We start from the raw sequence: 20,614 nt of genomic DNA, 5'->3' as shown, positions 1-20,614 counted from the left end.
GCTGATGTCGTGTTTGTGCGTAAACGTATTGATGCCCTTCTTCTAATGCACCCTTCTGATGAGTAGTACGTTGTTCGTGAAGCGTCGTTACAATGCTACAAAATTCAATTTTTTTTACAACTTTAGGGCCGCCTACAGACAAGCCGTCACGGGTATATATATAATTGTAGGCCGTACGCTACGCGGAAATAATTGACCTAGAATCCACCATTCCGAAGGCAACTTTGTTTTAGGAGCCGCCTAATTCAGTGACTGGCGGAGACCGTAATTTGACCTGATTTGCCCCCTGCATGCGCGCGTTAATTCTAACCTTAATTTGACTAATAGTGCACGTGTATTATCCCTGCAAAAGCTGCAATACTACGGCTGCGTGACATGTGTGCCATGACCCACTGTCATTCGACCTGCCCTGCTCTTCTCGTTTCGCTTACATTTCCTGGGCGTTCCTTTTGTGCGCCGCTCGGCGTTCCCGTTATTCCTCTTTCCGTTTCACCATACTCCGCGGTGATCCACTTATGCATTCTAGAACCACTTATGCGTTCTAGGAATGTTCACCTTCCCTTTGCGCATTTAGTTTTCGAGTATTCCTCCTGACTCCGAATTCCACGCATGGGACAGTCTTTAAAACGGCACCTTTGGCGCGTTGCGCGAAAATAATTTGTTTTCGTTAGTGCTGCCTCTTCCAGTGGAAACGTCAGCTTCAACGGGATAAGAAGGAAATACGAGCAGTGACCCGATAGCGAAGCCGTTATTCCCCGCGTGAAAACCTCAAACCAAGAAAAAAAAAACGTAAGGACGGGATCTCCTGGTCTTTCGGCAGCATCATCAGGGGAAAAACAAAAAGGGGACAAAAAGGCAGATTTTTTTCTAGTGACCCGGAAGCATACCGTTCTTTTTTTTTCTGTTTTCTCTTCCGGGAAAGCGCCCGGGTTTTCCGGAAGTAGAGCTCGATCGGAGCTGCAGTTGAGTTCTTTCGTTGTGGCGCCACCATCGGCGGGGGGAACGACCGCGCGCCTGTGACCCGGACTCGGACTCAGCCACGCTCAAGATGGAAGGCTGGAGAGGGCGTAAGTGGCAAGAAAGGGGGAAGAAAGGTGCCAAACGACAGTTAGCTTCCGACAAGGTGAGAGAGAGCTTGACAGCCACTGACTAAACACAACGTGACAAAACAGAACGACACCACCGCACCCTTTCACACTCGGCCCTGACACCCCATTTTTGCATGCCGCCTTAAAAAAAAAAAAAAAACGATGACTAACGCCGGGCTGCCGGCGCCTTTTTGACTAAATTGTCACAGAGATGTCTCTTTTCGGAGTCCCTCCCCTGTGCTTGCATAGAAACCGCGAAAGACTGCACGCTACCGTAGGTCTTTCAAAAAGTCACGAAGAAAGTCGTACATGATTTAAGAGGACAAAGCTTGTTTTCCACGAAGGTGACTTGCCATTAACGTAAACAAAGAGGCAAAAAAATTCTAATAATAAGGAGAAACACAGCCGCAGATCAGGGACCGATCGAATCCCCAAAACTTCTATTTCATAAGTGCATTCTCCAATGGCTAAGCCACTTTCACTAATGATCGCACATTGTGACTGGCTAAACTATTCTGCTGAACACTTTTAGTGTAAGACGTGCTTGTGAATAGAATCCCGGTAGTCAGTGGTGGTGTCTGATAACTGTGAATGGTTTCGTACTTTCGTATGTATGAAACGCGGAATTCAGACAGCGCAATTATAAAGAACACTATTCTTTGTTGTTCTTTTCGTTGATGTTACATCATTTTTTATTGAAGGAACTGCAAAGGCAGCATATTAAATACATTCTGAAGTCTTATCAATACACTGAGAATATTACTTAAAAAGTAGACTACGTTGCAATAATTTTTTACACGTGTTGTAAAATGGCGTTTACAGCGATACTGCCACAAGGAGCGTCGAGTATATAGTCCCTCTTTCGTACGCCAGAAAGAAATAACTAGAAAATGTGCAAAGGAGAACGATAAACGCTATTACAGTGTGCGACTTTCGTGAATTAAAATAAAGGCATTATGATCTGTAGTTTGCATGGCTAAACCACCATATATATATATAGGTTTATGAGGCGTAGCGCAGTGCGGTTCTGGATCAGTTTTCGCCACGCACAGTTATTTGAACCTGTGTACAAGCATGGATGCTTTGCATGTCGGTCACTTAGGAGCGCGGCCAAGAGTTGGACCCGCCTCACCTAGCTCAGCAGCGCATCAACTTGCGTATTTCACTGCACCTAAAGTTTGGTGTACTCGTATTCGATGTGTTTCTGGTACTGCAAAATGTTCGCCCAAGTCAGAGAAGAAGAGGTAACTATGGTGAGGAAATGCGGGGACGTTAACGAGGAGATCTGTATTCGGTAGGCCACCATGCTCCTCGGAAAGGTTAGTAAAGACATAAAGCGTAGAGAAAGAGAAGAATGAGAGAGGACAAAATCTAAGTAAAAACACATACACTCTCAATGTAGATCAGCCAAAGGCATTGCGAAAGGAGCGCGCCGAAAGGAGGGTCACTATTTGCGCTGAAAAGGAGACGCCCGCAGCACAGGACGTGCGCCTGCAGCCTGCTAAGACGGGCAGGCTATTCTGCACGAAATATCACACTATAGTGCGCGCAATACCGAGAGTCTCTTTAGAAAACTATATTTTAATGAAAACCAGCAGATAATGAAGCGAATGGAGGTGTAGAAAACGTCGATTGCACTGTTTTAAGTGTATTGAGATATTTATGATACAGATGGGGAAAAAGTGAACGGAAAGACAGCTTGCCGCTGGCAGGGACCGAAGCTGCGACCTTTGGAGGTCGAAGGTCCGAAGTTGTTTCCACTTTACTTTCTTTACATATAATTATTACAGTGCACTTAAAACAGTCCAGTTAACTTTCCCTACACCTTCCTTCGTGTTATTGTGTATTGCAAGGCGCTCATTAAGGTTGCGTGAAATAAACAAACAAACAAACAAACAAGCCCTCGAAAATTCCCTTCCTTCTGTCTTCTGAATACTATAAGGGATTCACGATGAGGTCAAAGGAAAAATACTTTGATTTGGGCGTGCTGTTTACACGCTTAGCTGCGGAAACACAGCTTAAAAAGTGACAGAGGAAACATGATACACCGAAATGCGCTCGTCCAGTGTACCATGTTTTGTTCGTCTCCATCTTTTAGCGCTGCGAGTGCCCACGCGCCGGGAGGGCCGCTGAGAAGGCCGGAGGTAAACGGTAAGGCGCACCGTGTCCTTGCCAGATGTCTGGACACGGGCAATAAGAAGGTTTTCCTCACTGCATGGCAAGTTTGGTGACCTTGTAGTAGGGCCAGTTAATTCTGAATGGCGATGGCGTCATTAGCGGCTTGAGCCGCGGCTCACAATACATAAGAACAGCACGTATGGCCGCAGCTAGTGCGCCTTAGCATCATTACCGGGATTCGAGGCCCTCACAAGTGTAGCATCATCGGCGGGAGCTGGTACATTCACTGGCGCTGGGAGGATGGCTGCCTAGTTGCTTTGATTGCCACCGGTAAGAGCATCACAAAAAAGCAGGCCTTCTCGACCACTGCACTGCCTCGCTTGTTGGTGGTGTTAACGGTGGTCTTAGCGCGCTCCAGAGCTTGGCGGCGAGTCACGGAGCCATCTGAAGTGGCGCTTATGATGGCGACCTTGCGCTGGACCTGCCAAGAAAAACAGCGTGGTTCGTTCGCTGCGTGGTTGCCGTTCCAGTTGAGGCAACGTCGGTGCTCTGTGGATCGAGCACGGTCTCTTGAGGTAGCTGCTGCGATAAGAGAGGCAGCGCTCGTCAGTGCAAGTTAGAGTAACTTAATAAGTTGCTGTATATGCTACCTTTGTGTAGCAGAGTTGCGCATACGTTTTTCTCGCGCCGCTCACGTCGCTATTCACCCAGCGCTATCACGTGGACCCAAGTTACGTCAAATGTTCAATTCACGCGGCGAAGCCAACTTTACATGCACGATGGCACGGCGGTCGCGCGTTTTATGGCCGCGCCGACTTCAGTCCCATCGTGACCACCATTAGGGTATTTGAGTTTGTACGTATACTTCTTTACGTTACCGTGTTATGGGATAGAATCTGCGCGTGTGCAGGTCTTTACAAAACGCAAACATTTGCGTAACGTAATCTACCCGCCGGATAGACTTTACGTTTGCGGCGCTATCTCGAAAATCCACTTTCGTTCGTAGGAACTCGCGATATCAGCAATGCGGAAACTCCAGACACCAAGTCAAAATCAGCTAGGGTGCGAGCGCCAATGCGATTACAAATTTTCAGTCCGATTACTAAAGCTAGACCGGCCAGAGCATCGAAGCCGCAAGCGTGTGAGCCCCCGAGAGACTGAAAAGGTGGCGCCATCTAGCGGGGTCGAATGAACCAGGCAATCACAAGACCGCTAATGCAGAAACATTTTGCATCGTATATCTGGCGTGAAAACCACCCAGCGGCGTTATTATGATTAAGTTATCTTTCGAATCATTTTCACCTGATTTGATTAATTGTTGAGTTTAACGTCCCTGCTATGCGGTTTCTGCGATGCCGAGTAGAAAGGGGTAGGAGCCTCGTCAAGCTGCTAACATGGCAGCTTCCCCCTCCCCCATCATTGCGTTTTCCTTCCGCAATTCTGTAGAGAACATGCTCAATAAACTGAATCTGAATCTGTAAACCAGCATATCATTATGAAAGACGCCGCAGTGGAGGGATCCGGAAATTTTGACGACCTAGGGTTCTTTAAGGTGCACGTAAATTTAAACACATAGGCCTAAAGCATTTTCGCTAACTGCAAGAGCGGAATCTTGCTTAGCGCGCGCTGATAAGCCTACGGTACACCACCCGCGCCGAACAACGCGCTGTATTTTTCTCCTGCGAGCCGTTGAACGCAATGGCGGACCTATGCACAACTCTGCTCACACAGGGAACATAGAGAGCACATACAGTAACTCTAGCATAGGTCACAGTGGCGTGGCCTAAGCAACCGCAGCGGGCACGCTGAAGTGGACGTGGCAAACGAGGACGGACCGGCCTCCGCAGCTTGAAGACAGGTACCTCCTGTGGAATAGTGACGCCCTCAAAGGTCAGGGTGAGGTAGTTTCTTCGGCGGACGCACGAGACAACCGGGACGACTAAAATGTGGTTGGCCGTGATACCATCAGCGTGAATGTCCGTGTCAACACCGTAGACAATGCCCACTTGCACTTGACGTAGGTTTCACAGGTCTTGTCCACTTGAAGGAGCGTTGAGGTGCCTGTGGAGGGTCGCACACCCACTTCCACGAGGTTGCGTCGCTATTTGACCCGGACGCCCCGAGTGACCGGAAATCCGGGGAAGAATGCCACGATGGCTTGGCGAGACACGACAAGAAAGTTTGTTTACCTCACCACCGCTCAGAAGAGTATTCTGCCGCCACGTTTTCCCACCGCTGAAGGAGAGGCAGGGGGCTGAGGTTCGGAAGAGGTGTTGGGCGATGCAAGCAGCGAACAAGAATTAAATGAACATGGTGCGCACAAATAACGGCAAACGCGGGCCATAACGCAAGATGGACCGATGTCAGAAAGCAGCGTCGTTTTAGATGCGGAGCATCTAATACTCGAGACTTGTAGTGCGGCGCCGTCCGCTAGCTTCCTCCTCCTTCTTCCACCATCTGTGCATCCCTTCCTCCTCTACACACCGCGCGCGCTTCACTCCTCCACCATCTGTGCACCCTTCCTCCTCTACACACCGCGTGCGCTTCTCCTCTTCACGAACATTCGCTAGCTGTATAATGTAGCGCGCATGCGCCGTCACGCTTCGAGAACATCGGCAGCTGACGCGCGCGCATGCGCCGTCGCGCTTCGAGAACATCGGCAGCTGACGCGCGCGCATGCGCCGTTGCGCTTCTCCCCCTTCTCGAACATTCGACAGCTGGCAGTGCATGCGCGGTCGCGCTGTATATATACTCAAGGTCGGCGCTCGCTCACTCAGTTGCCGCTCGTCGGTTGGTTTGTACGGCGCGTCGACGTCCAAGGTCGTGGTGAAATGAATTCCAACGAATCCACAAACACAATGATCGACGTCCCTTCGACCAGCGCCGCCCTTTCGCATACGTGTGTACGTGTTCACTCATTTAACACCCCCTCCTACAACCACGTTAACCAATTTAGCCATCGACCCAAGTAAGTCGCAATTTAACAGCCCATTTCACAACCACGTTAACCAATTTAGCCATCGACCCAAGTAAGTCGCACTTTAACACCCCGTTAACCAATTATATGCTCCGCATCCTCCTCAGTATTCCCCCGAGGGAAGCTGCGGGCAATTTTTTTTTATTAAACTCTCGTTAACGTCGAGTTTCAGACCTGATTCGATGCAAATGATGTTTTTGACAGTGCAGAAAAGAAGTCGCTCGAAGGATTATGACAACTATAGTTTCTAAAAAAACCGCTTGTTTAGTTATGACCATCAGTCGGCAGAAACGTTTGTTCCCAGCTAAGCACGACATAAAACAGTCGTTTCCGAAACAAACTCAATTGTTTGGCGAAGGTAGATGTAAGAAGGATAATCAAGCATCATGGGTTGAAGGGCCTCACAATGTCTCTCATTTAGCTTCAATGTTCCAAGATCAAGATCTTTTAAGAAACATCGTGTATCATTTTTCTGGCCAAAGAGTGCCGTCATATTCCTACTCATACAAAAATACCGCTTCTCGCGTCTGCTAGTGCAAGAAGCCGACAGCATTGCTATAAAATACGACATCTCTGCTACAGTTTTATCGAAATTCAAGCACCCATTCTCTCTTCAAGTGTAAAAATATAAGCATAAAAAGGCGCCTGCTAACAATTCACCAAATCACCGCTGCTTTCCCTGTCACTTGCGCAAAATAAAGTTGGGTAAAGAACGGATCACGATAACAACATTCGTGGCATGCGATGCGCCTCCCGAAAGTGTGGCGAACACAGGCCCGTTTTTTTTTTTTTTTTCAAGGCTGAAGGCAACAGATGTTTCCACTCAGAGCACTTCTGAAGATGGCGCCAGAGGATAAGGCTCCCAGGCATCTGAAGCAACTGTGGGTGTAGCGGGCTGTCGTGTATCTATGGCGAACGTGGCGCCGAGATTGAGACTGGCAAACAAACAAATCGAAAAGGAGGTTTTTCAGGCAACGTCTCGTCGCGGTTGCATGGAGAGCACGACACGCATGACCAGCGAGATACGTAGCAGATCGATATGCAAATTAGCGAAGTGCCGGCCGAATCTATTACAAAAGACGCGCTTTGCGTCAGTGCATGCGTAATTGCAGTGCTCACAGGAAGTATACCATAACATCCGAGCCAAAAGAAGTAACTAAGAACGCAGTGCTGTTGTTCAATCTCGCAGAAAGCCTTTCATGGCGAGGATTTCCTGCTTTTCCTTACGACGTTACGCTTTCGCAAAAACTATCATTATCATGAATGACCTTTCTAGCATGTGCGACTCTTATCGTCCTCCTCTGATTTTCTTCCTAAATATGTGAGCCCGGTTCGTGGGATGCAACAACTTGTTGAGAAAAAAAAAGCTAGAGAAAAGAAATAATAAAAATACAGATACTCAAATACAAAAACAAGACAGAAAAAAACAGAGAGCAATACAGGCACCTAAACAAAGACGAAAAGAAGAGAAATAAAAGCGAAGAAGTATAGAACATAAAGAATCAAGAAATGTGGAGCAAAAAAAAAACGACGACAATAAATAGACAAAAATCAAGATAAACAAGGAACGCCACCCAGCTACGTCGTTAAGCTTGGCGCCATTAGTACTAATATGTGTTGATTTTATTCTTTTGCGTCTTTTTTAGTTTTAATTTTAGTCAAATATCTCTTGTTACTGCTAAAGCTGTATTTTAAAGTAAAACTGTGGTGAAATATCAGTGCACCTCGTCGAAGTCAATAATGATGAGTGGGCGAAGCAGTAGGATCGTTCGGTGTTACCGTGAGCCACCCGTGACATCGCCCACTCACGTGTGGCAATGTGTGACAAAGCGTTGTAAAGTGATATGCAGTGTTTACTGGTCATAAACGGTATGTTGTGTTGAGTTGTGCGTTTCGTTTTACCTTCAGCGTTACGGCTTTGAGGTGCGTGAAATGTATAGGGCCAATGGTTCCACTATGGGATCTATCCTGAAGTTGGCAAAGGCCAGGTATATGCACGTCCCCGTGGTGGTTGTAGGTTGCTTCCAGCCTCCCGCTCCTTACCTCCGTTTTCATTCGTGGCAGAAAGAGAATGTTCCATGGTCGTCCTCGTTAACGAGTACCTTGCATGTGCTAACGCACTTACTTTTCGCCGTCATCATCACAATGGTCATCGTCATCGCCATATCGGACTACGCATGACGGACAAGCCTGGAACATAAAAGACATCTGCCCCGAAAACTAACCTTAGGAGATTTACTCACTGAAACCACGATATGAACACAAGACACGATGTAGTTTGGCACCCAAGAATAACTTCGACCCCATGGAGTTCATTGACGTGCACCGCAATCTAAGCAATCCGTTGTTTTAAATGAGAAGCATTTCTTAGCGAACTTCGGTGACTTTGAGGGTATCTATCTATCTATCTATCTATCTATCTATCTATCTATCTATCTATCTATCTATCTATCTATCTATCTATCTATCTATCTATCTATCTATCTATCTATCTATCTATCTATCTATCTATCTATCTATCTATCTATCTATCTATCTATCTATCTATCTATCTATCTATCTATCTATCTATCTATCTATCTATCTATCTATGCGCTTACGTTTGCGTGCTCTCGTGGTCACCCCCTTAACATGGCGTGAACCAAAATTAGCATGGGAGGGCAAGATGGTTAGAAGAATATGACACGCTGGTCAAGACATTAATGATATTTCAATCTCGTCGCGTACGTAGTCAAACACTTCCCGCCAGACAATGGCACATACCCACGGGCGGGTATGTGCGGCTGGTGATTGAGGCTTAGTATCTACACAGGGACGACGAGAACACACGTGGGCAATTATAACGCGCGATCGTTAAGAAGTAACCGACATCGGTAGCGTCCACCCGAGGAATGCAACGAATAAATGTAAGGGTTCCAGTTGGAATCAAACCCAAGCATTCTACGTGGTAATGAAGCATTTTACCACAAAGCTACGCCAGGTCTCAAAACTACTTTTCAAAAAGACGCTAATCTTCGTTAAATGTGAATAGTGGTTGCAGTGCTGCCTACCCAATTTTATAAACATTACGTATGTACTTTTTTGATACAGCCGTCATGTCGGGTTAACGCCAATTGTGGTTAGTTGCCATGAGCTGAAATTGATTTATGTAGCAGTGTCCAGGGCCGGCACCTTCGGGAGCATCAGTGCTTCATATCAACTTCTGGTTTTGCTAATACGCATGTGCCAGTTGGCATCGTTGCGCAAGTACAAAGAAATGGTTATATAAACATCTGCAAATTTTCAACATATGTCTGTGCGTGCAACATTTGTACATATCTTTAGCGCCATTTCATGACGTATCACTCAGTAAATAATGCAACGTGTTCACCTTCCCTCCGCATGCTTCGCATGACCTCTATTCCTAGGTATACGTGGGATCTGCCGAATTTTTTTGCTGTTTGCTCAAGTAAAACTAAGACCGCTCTGGCCGTGAACTGAAGACGCCACCTCATGTATATCAAGAGCTAAGCTGTTTGAGCTAGCCATGACCCGTGCGACCTGGCAGACAACTGCCATCTCCAAAAGTGGGCTTGTGCTACACAAATTGAGTACATACCCCACCTAACGCCTGATCCATTAAACATTAAGGCTGCAAAAGTTAGCCCAACATATTGTTGCAAAGCGATAGTAGCGAGTCGAGGAGTGCGTACAACAAGAGATTGCACACGGAGCCCTCCACTACGGCGTCTCTCATAATCATATGGTGGTTTTGGCACGTTGAACCCCACAAATCAATCAATCAATCAACGAGAGATTGCACGGCAAAGGCAACGATGGCTGCGAGAAGACCCTGAAACGATGCAAGTCCTACGTCATCAACGACGTGTCCTTTAATCTGTGAGAGGTGTGAACGCTTGGTTTCAGCGCGAGTTTTCTCTGTCACTGGAGTTTCGTCCCCCCCTTCCCATCGTGTTGTTTCTGTGCTTATCTGCGGTCTCACTTAAACCTCCGTTTGCGACATAGAAACAACCTATCAACAGCCTATAACCAACCGAGAAACAAGCTAAAGAGATGAAGTGTAAATTTAAGTGCTATAGTTTTCTTTGTTAGATACAATGAGAACGAACAGACACTAATGCCAAGTAAAGTGTATGCAGATTAGAAGCAATCGCATTGCGATTGTGAATAAAAGTGAATGAAAAGATTACTTACCACCGACCGAACCGGCGACCACCGAATAACTCGTCCGATTCTCTACGGCGGTGGTCATCCCGCCCCGTCCATTTTATAGGGTATATATACGCGGGAGCGTCAGTCAGCGCCGCCATTACAGTGAGCTGAAAGAAGCTACATCGCCAAGCTAAAGCCTTGAAAGAGACCACTCAAGATTCGCCTCAAAAACAGTCCAGTTTTGCTCTTTCAAGCTTTCCGTGGCTCAGGGCAAGCTTTGCCTTTTTGATTAAACCATGTTATAAACGTTGAGAGCTGGTCTGTTGCAGTTTCCGCAAATAATAATAATAATAATAATAATAATAATAATAATAATAATAATAATAATAATAATAATAATAATAATAATAATAATAATAATAATAATAATAATAATAATAATTTGTCCTATTAGTGTTGCATGATAACCGGAATATAAAAGCACTGGTGGCACAGTTTTGCTGAAATAGTGTTCGGTGTCCCATGATTCGATACTGACAGCCAGCATCAAGACGAATGAGCCAAGTAATGTAAATAAATAAATGAATATCCTTGAATAAGCACACTTTTAACCACCATCAAACGACCATAGCGACAACTTCGATTTTAAAAAGTAGGAATATTTGCGCGAGAAAAGCATTATTTGGGAGAGTTCATTTAAGAACATTTGCGCCTTCAGACTAGTGCAGAACACACATTTTCTCTACACACTCTGCCGAACAAGAACTATACGTAGCGGCTGCCATTGACAGGAATGACAGGGCGCGACGGAGTCAGAGAAAACGACGCGCAGGAAACTGCCTGTCAACTGCTGTCGCAGTAATCGCTGGAAGTGCAGCGGCGTGACGTGTGTCAGGGGCACAGAACTGCGAACAGTGCAACGGGAACCCACTCAAGTGCACCTCCTTTTCACAGCCATAATGCCACCATGCACCCTCCTCTGCCTTCACGCCCATCATCATTTCTCACCAATTCTCCCTTCGTCTACACATTATACTCATTGGCTGCGGACTTAGTGGAAGGAAAAGGCTGAAAACTATACAAGCAAACGATAACCGAGACAAAAAATCAATACTCGATCGAAGTCTGAGGACAGCGCAACTTTCTAACGATACCTCAGAGTACAGCGACTGGAGGGATGGTTAAGGTTAGTTAGGACATTGATTTAGAATGGCGCCATAGTTGAATCAGAATGCAATGAACTTAGCAGGTCAGACACGACAAACATTGGACACCAACAGAGATGGTGTTTTCAGATGACAGTCAATGATCGTCATGTTTTGTTTGCTTTGTTCATTGTGATACTGCGCTGCACGTGTAATTTACCTTGATCGCAGATCTGCGATCAATATAAACTCAAACAAGCTCGTCGAAGTGATCTTTGAGAAATGTTAAAAAGGCATCGGGATGTTTATCAGCACAGTGTACTATCGTATAAATCTTTCCACAACGTCAACGTTAATTCGTTTGATCGCTCAATTTTCTAATATCATTTCTATACAATGTTTCTTCTTTTACAAGATTATTATTATTATTATTATTATTATTATTATTATTATTATTATTATTATTATTATTATTATTATTATTATTACTATTATTATTATTATTATTATTATTATTATTATTATTATTATTATTATTATTATTATTATTATTATTATTATTATTATTATTATTATTATTATTATTATTATTATTATTATTATAGTCGAACATTGACATCTTGAAGGGAACAGTGAAAAACAAGCTATGTATTTAGTTTAGTAAATGTTGCATTATGTGGTCCAGCATATGTGTAAATGATTTCACTAGGCTCTGCTCTGCTGACAATAAAGCTTTGCCTTCAAAATGTTAACTCCCGCTTTGTGCTGGAGGCTGTACTCTTCACTCGCCCACTGTAGGCGCACTTCTCAGTGCTTCGTGAGTTTTGCAACTGCGGTGGTTTTCGAAAGACGAAGGCGAGCGAGCTCAGCCCGTAAATAGATCGTAGGACATCAGACAAAAAGATGTGAAGTTACGTTGTGGCATAGTTACACTTGCGTGTAAAACGGTTACTTGGGTTTCCCGCATTTCGATTTTCTGCGCAGAACAGAAACCACGCCGTTCCCTTGAAGCCTCTAATACACACTAAAGCTTAGCAGTCTCAAGCCGAAGCGAACGTTCTAGATTAAACATCACCTTTACGTGGGATGTTGCTGGAATGTTTGAAGAATGAGGCTCTGCTAGAAAGCTGGCTTACAATGTCTGTAGAATGATGGTCATTGCTGACGTGTTTTTCGCGCCGAAAAAAAATTATGATGTGAGTCTCTGACGTGCAATGATGACAATAGACTTAAACCAAAGCAAAAAAAAAAAGGATAACTCGAAAGGAACAGCAGTAGAGCGCACATGCTGCTCCTAGTTGGGAAGCAAATACGAGCAAGTTTGGAAAAGCAGGGACCTAAGGGAAATGATCAAGGCAGACTGAACAACTGTTTGTTGAAATATAGAGAACAATGAAATGAAGTAGACTCTGCAAAGCAGCCAGACAAAGCCTTGATGGAAAGACTGTCACCTGGGCCGCGGTGGGCTTTCTTTAGAGAAAGCCACAGCTCGGTGCCGTGAGACCGGATGACCTCGCCGCCATGCAGAAAAGCGCCTGCAAAGGCAGTGTTACCAAAATGGAACGCACTAATGCGATGGAAAGAGGCCGAAATAAATGAATTGGCCCAGGAGAAGGAGCACAAACTATATAACTAATGAACGAGCAGTGGTGAAGAAGACGACGAAAAAAAAAAGAAGGGGAATGACAAAACGAGTACAAGTTTGCGGAAGCTGGTAGAAGACGTCCCACTAAGACCAGTATACCTTAAGAAAACAGAAAAAAGAAAAATAACATACGTGAAGCGCCGTTCGCGGAAAGTATGTGGCGCGAAGAGCTGATCAATGAAAGAGGTCGGAAAGTAGATGCTTTCGAAAGAAGGACTGGGTTTACTTCAGTGCGAAAGACGCGAATAAGAAAAAAAAATGAGACAGTAAATTAAGCTCAGGAACGTAAAAGGTCATAGCGGCAATATAGCAATATAAAGGGCCAATGAGCTATGTACTCAAAAAAAAAAGTGGTGCAAAAACCCCATAAATGTGAGACAGCGGTAGTACAGGGCGCGGTGCTTGAAAGACAACGCAAACACAGCAGCGCGTAAAAGAAAGAAACGAGGAAAGTAAGGCACGACGCGACAAAGAGGAGCGAGATACGAAAGGACGACGGAGCGAAGGACAGAGATGAAAAAAGATGAACCAGCAGAAAACGGGAGAGAGAGTGACGCAGGGCCTCTTTCCTTCAGCGTCCTCCTCTCCACCCTCGCGAGGGCTAGGCTCCCTGGCTTGGCAGCCATTGGAAACAGCCGGGGCTGCGGCGAGGAGCTCCCGTTGGCAACCGCCGTCGTCGCCGCCATGTGAGCGAGCAAAGACTGCGTTTGGCTCGACTAAGGGCTCTCCTCCACTCGATCGGCCTTTCAGGCAACGGTATGGACGCGGATTCAACGTCCAGAGGTAAGATCATGGTGTGTGCGATCTCTCATACTGCTCGGTTTTACCGAAGCGGCGAAACAACTGCTCTCCAGCCGACGGAGGAGAAGCAAGTGGTAGCTGTGATCGAGGGCGGAACGTCTTTCCGCTTCCACCTCCTTACTTCCTTCCTACCATGCCGAGACGAGGTGCGCTTATGCCGCGCGTCACCCCTACACTTCCGTCTCCCATTGGAAAGAAGCCCAGTGGTGCACTGTGAACGGTGACGGCTGGTTTCGTGTCCATGTGTTGTGCGAGGATGGTGCAATGTGGAGAAGTTGGCTTGCGCTGGCGGTCGCGTCGAAGTCCGCCCACTGCCGCCCGCGCGGGGCCTGCGCGGCTCTGAGCGAGCGCGCACCGCCCCATCAGTCTCGGACTTGTATTGCTCACTGAATGTAGTGTTCGAATCTCTTTTGTGTATCGAATCGTGTAAAACGCGAGGCCAGTACGCTGCCCGAGCATGTCAAACTGTTCTGGTTTTGCTGGTTATTATTTTGGTTGCCTTTGTGAGACGGCAAACATACCCTATGCCACTTTGAGTCAAAAACAAACCGGGTTTCTATGTTTGGGGTAAGCTTGAAATATATTCACTAATATGCACTGAGTTTCACTTCCCATCATAACTATCTGGAGTAGTAGGCTGGGCGCTTTCTAGTAAAGCTTTTCGCTCTGATTCACAGCTTCGCAGTTCTTAAAAAAAAAAAAAAAGAAGAGAGCAGGCTCAACAATTGAGCTTCTCGCTACAGGGACAGCTTTGTTTCTTTCTCATTTGGCGCGGCACATCTTTTTTCCTGCGACGCCTCACTGGGATGCCTCTTAATTTTCTATCCCGACTAAGCGAGCCCTCTGGGGGCGGACTCTGTAATGTGGTATACGAATGCTACGGCATGCAGTCTCGAGCTGCGCGGTTGAAGTGGCTGTGGGTTCTGTTTACAGAACGACCACAGCTGCAGAAGCCCTTGTGATAATGGCACAAATAAGCCCTCATGGGTTCGCAAGGTTGCTTGAAGTCTTTCGTTCGTGGTGCAACCCTCTCAGCTCTTCCTCTGCCATCTAGTAACGGAGATTATGAAATAGGTGTGTATGCACTGGTATTATATTATTCACCGCTTAAGCATTCCATTATTTCTCTAGTCTGTTGGTACTAATGGAAATAATGTTGAAGTCATATAAACGCCACCGTGACATTACGTTGTGTTTCCGTACCTACACAAACTTTATGGCACTCACAGTGCGCAGTTTCAGTTCGTTTTCTTTTTTTTAACTGTTTCACAGCCACTCACGTTATTTGCTGCACTTTGAATATATATTGGGTTTTTTTAAAATAAGATATTAACGATGAAGTCGTGTCAACCTTGATTAATGTCCTTTAAAATTGTGCATGGTGTGAAATCAACGCAACCGTTTTGCGCAATTGATTGTCCAGTTGCCATATACATCACGCAGGTGTGTTTATATGGCATCGTTTCTTTACTGGTTAAGCAGTTCCATCTTTATGTTCTGGCAATCTCAACCTACTTGAAAGTATTGAACCCAACTGGCAACATACACTATGTTGAAGTTAGTGACATGTTAAGACGGTACGTCAGTTTTCCTCATTAACTCGATGAACTAACATACAGCAAAAACTTCTGCCGATGTATATATAAGCTGCGACTCTGATTTGTTGTAATGCCAAGTAACAACATATGTTCAAGAAATTTACACCATCTTGCGACATCACTTGATTAACGGTCAGGTTAGTAACATCTCACACAATGCTGTAGTTGTACAGAATCACATTCAAGCCATTACAGGTTACAACATTTCTTTCATTTCGGGGCGCAAGCATCCTTCGCTCGAACTCCGAAAAACGGATAACTTTTAACGATGTCACCTAGATTTTGTTACGCTGTCAAGCTGTATGGAAACTGATCGAAACCTACCGAAATATCTCCGTTGGCGGAAGACATCCATAATATAGCCCACATTTTCAATAGTGAATGCATCCCACACTGTTCCCTCCTCCTTCTCCCGGCCTTTCGCGTCGAGTGAGCCCCTACTCGGAAGATTCGCCGCAAAGCGAAATGCAATAACGGCGAGCCACTTATTACGGCGAGTCTCTCAATTAGTCATCCCAGCATGTCTGCCCGCCAGAAGCGGATGTGAGAGGCTGTGTTTGGGTCGCCGAGAAAGCGCTCGTCTAAAGATAGCGAGAGGCCTCGGCTGCCTGCCTCCTTTTAAGAAGCAAATAAGCATCACTGAAGCACGCGAGGAGCTCTGAGTGGGGTGGGTTCGCACGATCCACGATCCACCATGTGTGTAGTGCTGATAGTAGCTTCGCCCTGGTTACCGTATGACAGCCCTGTCAGCCCTTCTCCGCCTCTCTTTCAAGTTTCTTTCACTTTTGTCTTCAGCGTGTCCTTCTTGATGTTCGCAAACTCTACTCATTTCTCTCCACTACCAGGCTTCGTCCTTTTTCTGACATTTTTAGCATTGCTTTTCAGAAAGCAGTGCCTCTTTTCTGCAGATACATGACTCGGTGGGCGTCCTGCGCATTCTTCCTCATCGCGTTGAACCACTCCATCTGTCTATTACTCAATCCTATTGAGTAGGCAGTAACATCATTTACTGATGAGGTTAAATGTGGTTGAGGTGCGGAAAATAACATTAACTTCATCTATCTATCTATCTATCTATCTATCTATCTATCTATCTATCTATCTATCTATCTATCTATCTATCTATCTATCTATCTATCTATCTATCTATCTATCTATCTATCTGTCTGTCTGTCTGTCTGTCTGTCTGTCTGTCTGTCTGTCTGTCTGTCTGTCTGTCTGTCTGTCTGTCTATCTATCTATCTATCTATCTATCTATCTATCTATCTATCTATCTATCTATCTATCTATCTATCTATCTATCTATCTATCTATCTAAAGTAGAAAAAATGTACAGTTAAGGATAAGGTTCGTACTCTATGGTGGCTGATATTCACAATAGCTAATTTCTCTTTATTTAAGATAGACAGGTGGCTTAGTTCCAGATCTATTTTATTGAAATATTCTGCATGAGAAAAGCGACGACGGACGGAAAGAGTAAGACAAGATGGTTCGTGATGCTCCTTTTCCGTGCTCTCAATCTGCCCAACTCTAAAACACAGAATCACCTGTTTTTTCGTGATTTAATTCGTACCTGACACGTTTAACAATAACAGTCTTCCTATATAATTCCGATGGGTGATGATCTTGCATTTGTAAACGAAGGCACGAGCAAATTCAGTTCGATTTCAACAGGAGTACTAATAAACGGGGTATTCATCGACAAAAATCACACAATGGTAAGAATAAATAAACCTCGATTTAAGAGCCTTTTTCGGGGCACAAATGTGTTTTCTTAATTAAATCCCTTGCTCAAAAACTCTTGCATTAAGGTTGTTCTTTTTGTTTTTCATTTCACGCTGATTACATAGTGTCCAAAAGCTTATTTTATAAAAAAATTGCCCGCAGCTTCCCTCGGGGGAACACTGAGGAGGATGCGGAGCATATAATTGGTTAACGGGGTGTTAAAGTGCGACTTACTTGGGTCGATGGCTAAATTGGTTAACGTGGTTGTGAAATGGGGGTGTTAAATTGCGACTTACTTGGGTCGATGGCTAAATTGGTTAACGTGGTTGTAGGAGGGGGTGTTAAATGAGTGAACACGTACACACGTATGCGAAAGGGCGGCGCTGGTCGAAGGGACGTTGATCATTGTGTTTGTGGATTCGTTGGAATTCATTTCACCGCGACCTTGGACGTCGACGCGCCGTACAAACCAACCGACGAGCGGCAACTGAGCGAGCGAGCGCCGACCTTGAGTATATATACAGCTCGACGGCGCATGCACTGTCAGCTGTTGAATGTTCTCGAAGCGCGACGCCACATGCGCGTCCACTGGAGAATCAGGAGAATTGTAGATGTCGAACGCGGTGTGTAGAGGAGGAAGGGTGCACAGATGGTGGAGGAGTGAAGCACGCGCGGTGTGTAGAGGAGGAAGGGATGCACAGATGGTGGAAGAGTGGGCGACGGCGCGACGGCGCATGCGCGCGCGTCAGCTGTCGAATGTTCGAGAAGCGGTGCGGACGGCGCGGACGGCGCACTACAAGGCGCGAGTATAAGATGCTTCCGCATCTAATATAACAAAACAAAATGTTCACGTTCTCTTCTATGGGCGTACAGTGCGCAACCATTTCCTCGTGTAGCACAGATAAAAAAAGAGAAACGCTTCATTTCTAAGTTGTCAGATCAAAAGTACAGGTGCCCACTGAGTGCCTAATAGCGTCATCTACAACGTTCAAGAAAAAAATTACAGCATGTCCACAGAATGAATGATTATGAGTGGGGCGAAGCATCTGTCAATTTGTCTGTGCGTCTATTCATCCGTCCGTCCATCTGTGTCTGTCTGTCTGTCCGTCTGCTTGTCTGTCCGTACGTCCATACGTCCATCTGGTGAACACTTCAAGTACCGCCATCTTGCTTCTTTTTTATCATATATATTCGTCATATACAAGTGCCGCTATCCAGCGGACAATCCAACGACTAGACGAGAGTATGCACCACATTTCTGCTGTCAGCGGTTTGCCTGTACGTCGGTGCGTCCGTCAGTCCGTCCGTCCGCCCGTCTCTCTCTAGTGACCACTTGATGTACCACCATCTCAGATCTTTTCATCATGTATTCATCATATACATGTATTGTCATCCAGCAGACATTCTAAGGACCACTCTTTCGGGTATGTGCAACCGGTGGTTACGCACTATACAACGAGGGACGCTCAAGCCATGCCATAAGGAGCTCCGCCCCTAAAACTTAGGCAACTGGGCGATTGCGAAGTAAGGGCGTATGCAAATGCACGTGTAAGGAAAGCAATATTCTTGTATTATTTCCTTCTGTCTGACTGAACAATTCAAAATGACTATTTAAAACAATAGCATAATCGGTTTTAAACACTCAAACAATAACGTTATTAAGAGTAAGATAATGTTGATTGCAGCACTCAGATGACATTACTAGAACTGGCGCCCAGGCGTTTCTCATTTCACTTCTTTATAAGCGAAATTAATTTCTGGCCCCGCCGTGGTGGTCTAGTGGCTAAGGTCGGCTGCTGACCCGTAGGTCGCGGGATTGAATCCCGGCTGCGGTGGCTGTGTTTCCGATGGAAGCGGAAATGTTGTAGGCCCGTGTGCTCAGATTCGGGTGCACGTTAAAGAACCCTACGTGGTCGAAATTTCCGGAGCCCTCCACTACGGCGTCTCTAATAATCATACGGTGGTTTTGGGACGTTAAACCCCACATATCAATCAACTAATTTCTAACGTGATTCACTAGTAAATGTCCTTTACGTCTTTATTTATTTATTTGTTTATTTATTTATTTGTTTATTTATTTTTCTGCTCAGCTGAACACAACTCGTGCATCAAAACGTTAACACTGCTCCTTATTTAATGTTTAGTCATACCATCTCGATTTCGCAAGGGGTACTGTCCAGAATAGTAGCAGCAGGCAGTCGATCCCGAGGTTTTCTCAAAAACTTCCACTACACTTCTTTTAGTATATGTGTCGTTGCAAATAGAAAATGAAACCCATAGGCCCGTTCACTGCGCAATTGCAGCTTGTGTACAAGCAACAAAGAGGACATCTTAGAATTACACCTTTGTTTTGGGGTGGTAGATGCATGCACCATGCATGACATGTTAACGATTCAACGATTCGGTAGTTATCGAGAGCAATCGGCGTCTCGTGTTCACATCTTAAGTCATCCAGTTTGTGCGGTCACGCATACGTATGCTTGGTTCAGATAACGGGGCTAAAAATACGCTGTCGTTGGGCTGGGTGTATCCGTCGCTTCTCAACCTGCTTAGTCAACGCAGCGATGGCGACGTGTATGCTATAGCACCTGCTCGATATTGAAAAGCAATGGCAAATCAGTTTAGTCCGCCAAAGTGCAGCTCGTAAAATATATTTTCATTAACGTAGAGGAGAAGGAGTACCACTATAAGGGAAAACTCTACGAAAACAATGAAGCCATGCAAAAAAGGGAGATATTATTCTACACGTAACTTGTGCATACACTAACGAAACATCAAAAACAAGTAAAAGCAGGGTATACATCGTACAAATGAGCACTAAAATCTACTTTATCTCTGTGTATCCGAGTGTAACAAGTTAAGGAAAACTTAAAGTGGATCGAGTTATTCACATTTCAAAGCATGCCATGCATGCATGCGCGCTAGAGTGGGCGCATGGCTATAGAAAATGGAAGCCAAAGCATCACTCCTTGAATTTGAAGCACCTATTGAGCCTCATTACGGGGGGATCAACAAGGCTTAATCAGTCTCGTTTTTTTTTTTTCGCTTTGTGCTGTATCTACTCTTCTATAGAAAAAGCTGCCGGAACACAAACTCAAGTTTTTGGTTCTTTGATTTAACGCATGTGTTTTTTTTTTTACTGTTAAGCAATAGGCTGCGTCAGAGTTGGCATTATATATCCGTGACATCATGTCAAACTGCTGCGCGGGAACTTCCCAAGGGCGTCAACTCTACCATTTAACTCTTGCATGTCTACTGACCAATGTCGGACTGATAAAAACTGGTCTTTTGAACGAAATGCAATATAGGAAGACATCGTAAGGTTATATGTTTCTTTTGGCCAACGGGTTTGCAGATTCGTCATT

General features: G+C 45.3%; 1 protein-coding gene across 3 annotated transcripts in view; it reads left to right on the top strand.

The window, feature by feature from the left end:
• Schip1 (Schwannomin interacting protein 1) overlaps nucleotides 1–20,614 on the top strand; it is a 181,001-nt gene that overhangs the window by 80,675 nt on the left and 79,712 nt on the right. Inside the window, exon 1 of one of the 3 annotated variants that reach the window (XM_037412207.2) lies at nucleotides 13,767–13,908. The exons of the other annotated variants lie outside the window; for them this stretch is intronic. The gene's annotated coding sequence lies outside the window, so the exon portion shown is untranslated. Of the gene's footprint in view, nucleotides 1–13,766; nucleotides 13,909–20,614 lie in introns of those variants that run through there. 3 annotated transcript variants of the gene reach the window in all.

Source organism: Rhipicephalus microplus, chromosome 1 (genome assembly GCF_043290135.1).
Source record: "Rhipicephalus microplus isolate Deutch F79 chromosome 1, USDA_Rmic, whole genome shotgun sequence".
Taxonomy (NCBI): Eukaryota; Metazoa; Arthropoda; class Arachnida; order Ixodida; family Ixodidae; genus Rhipicephalus; species Rhipicephalus microplus.
The sequence above is the reverse complement of the archived record's forward strand: the minus strand, read 5'-3'. Positions and strand labels throughout refer to the sequence as shown.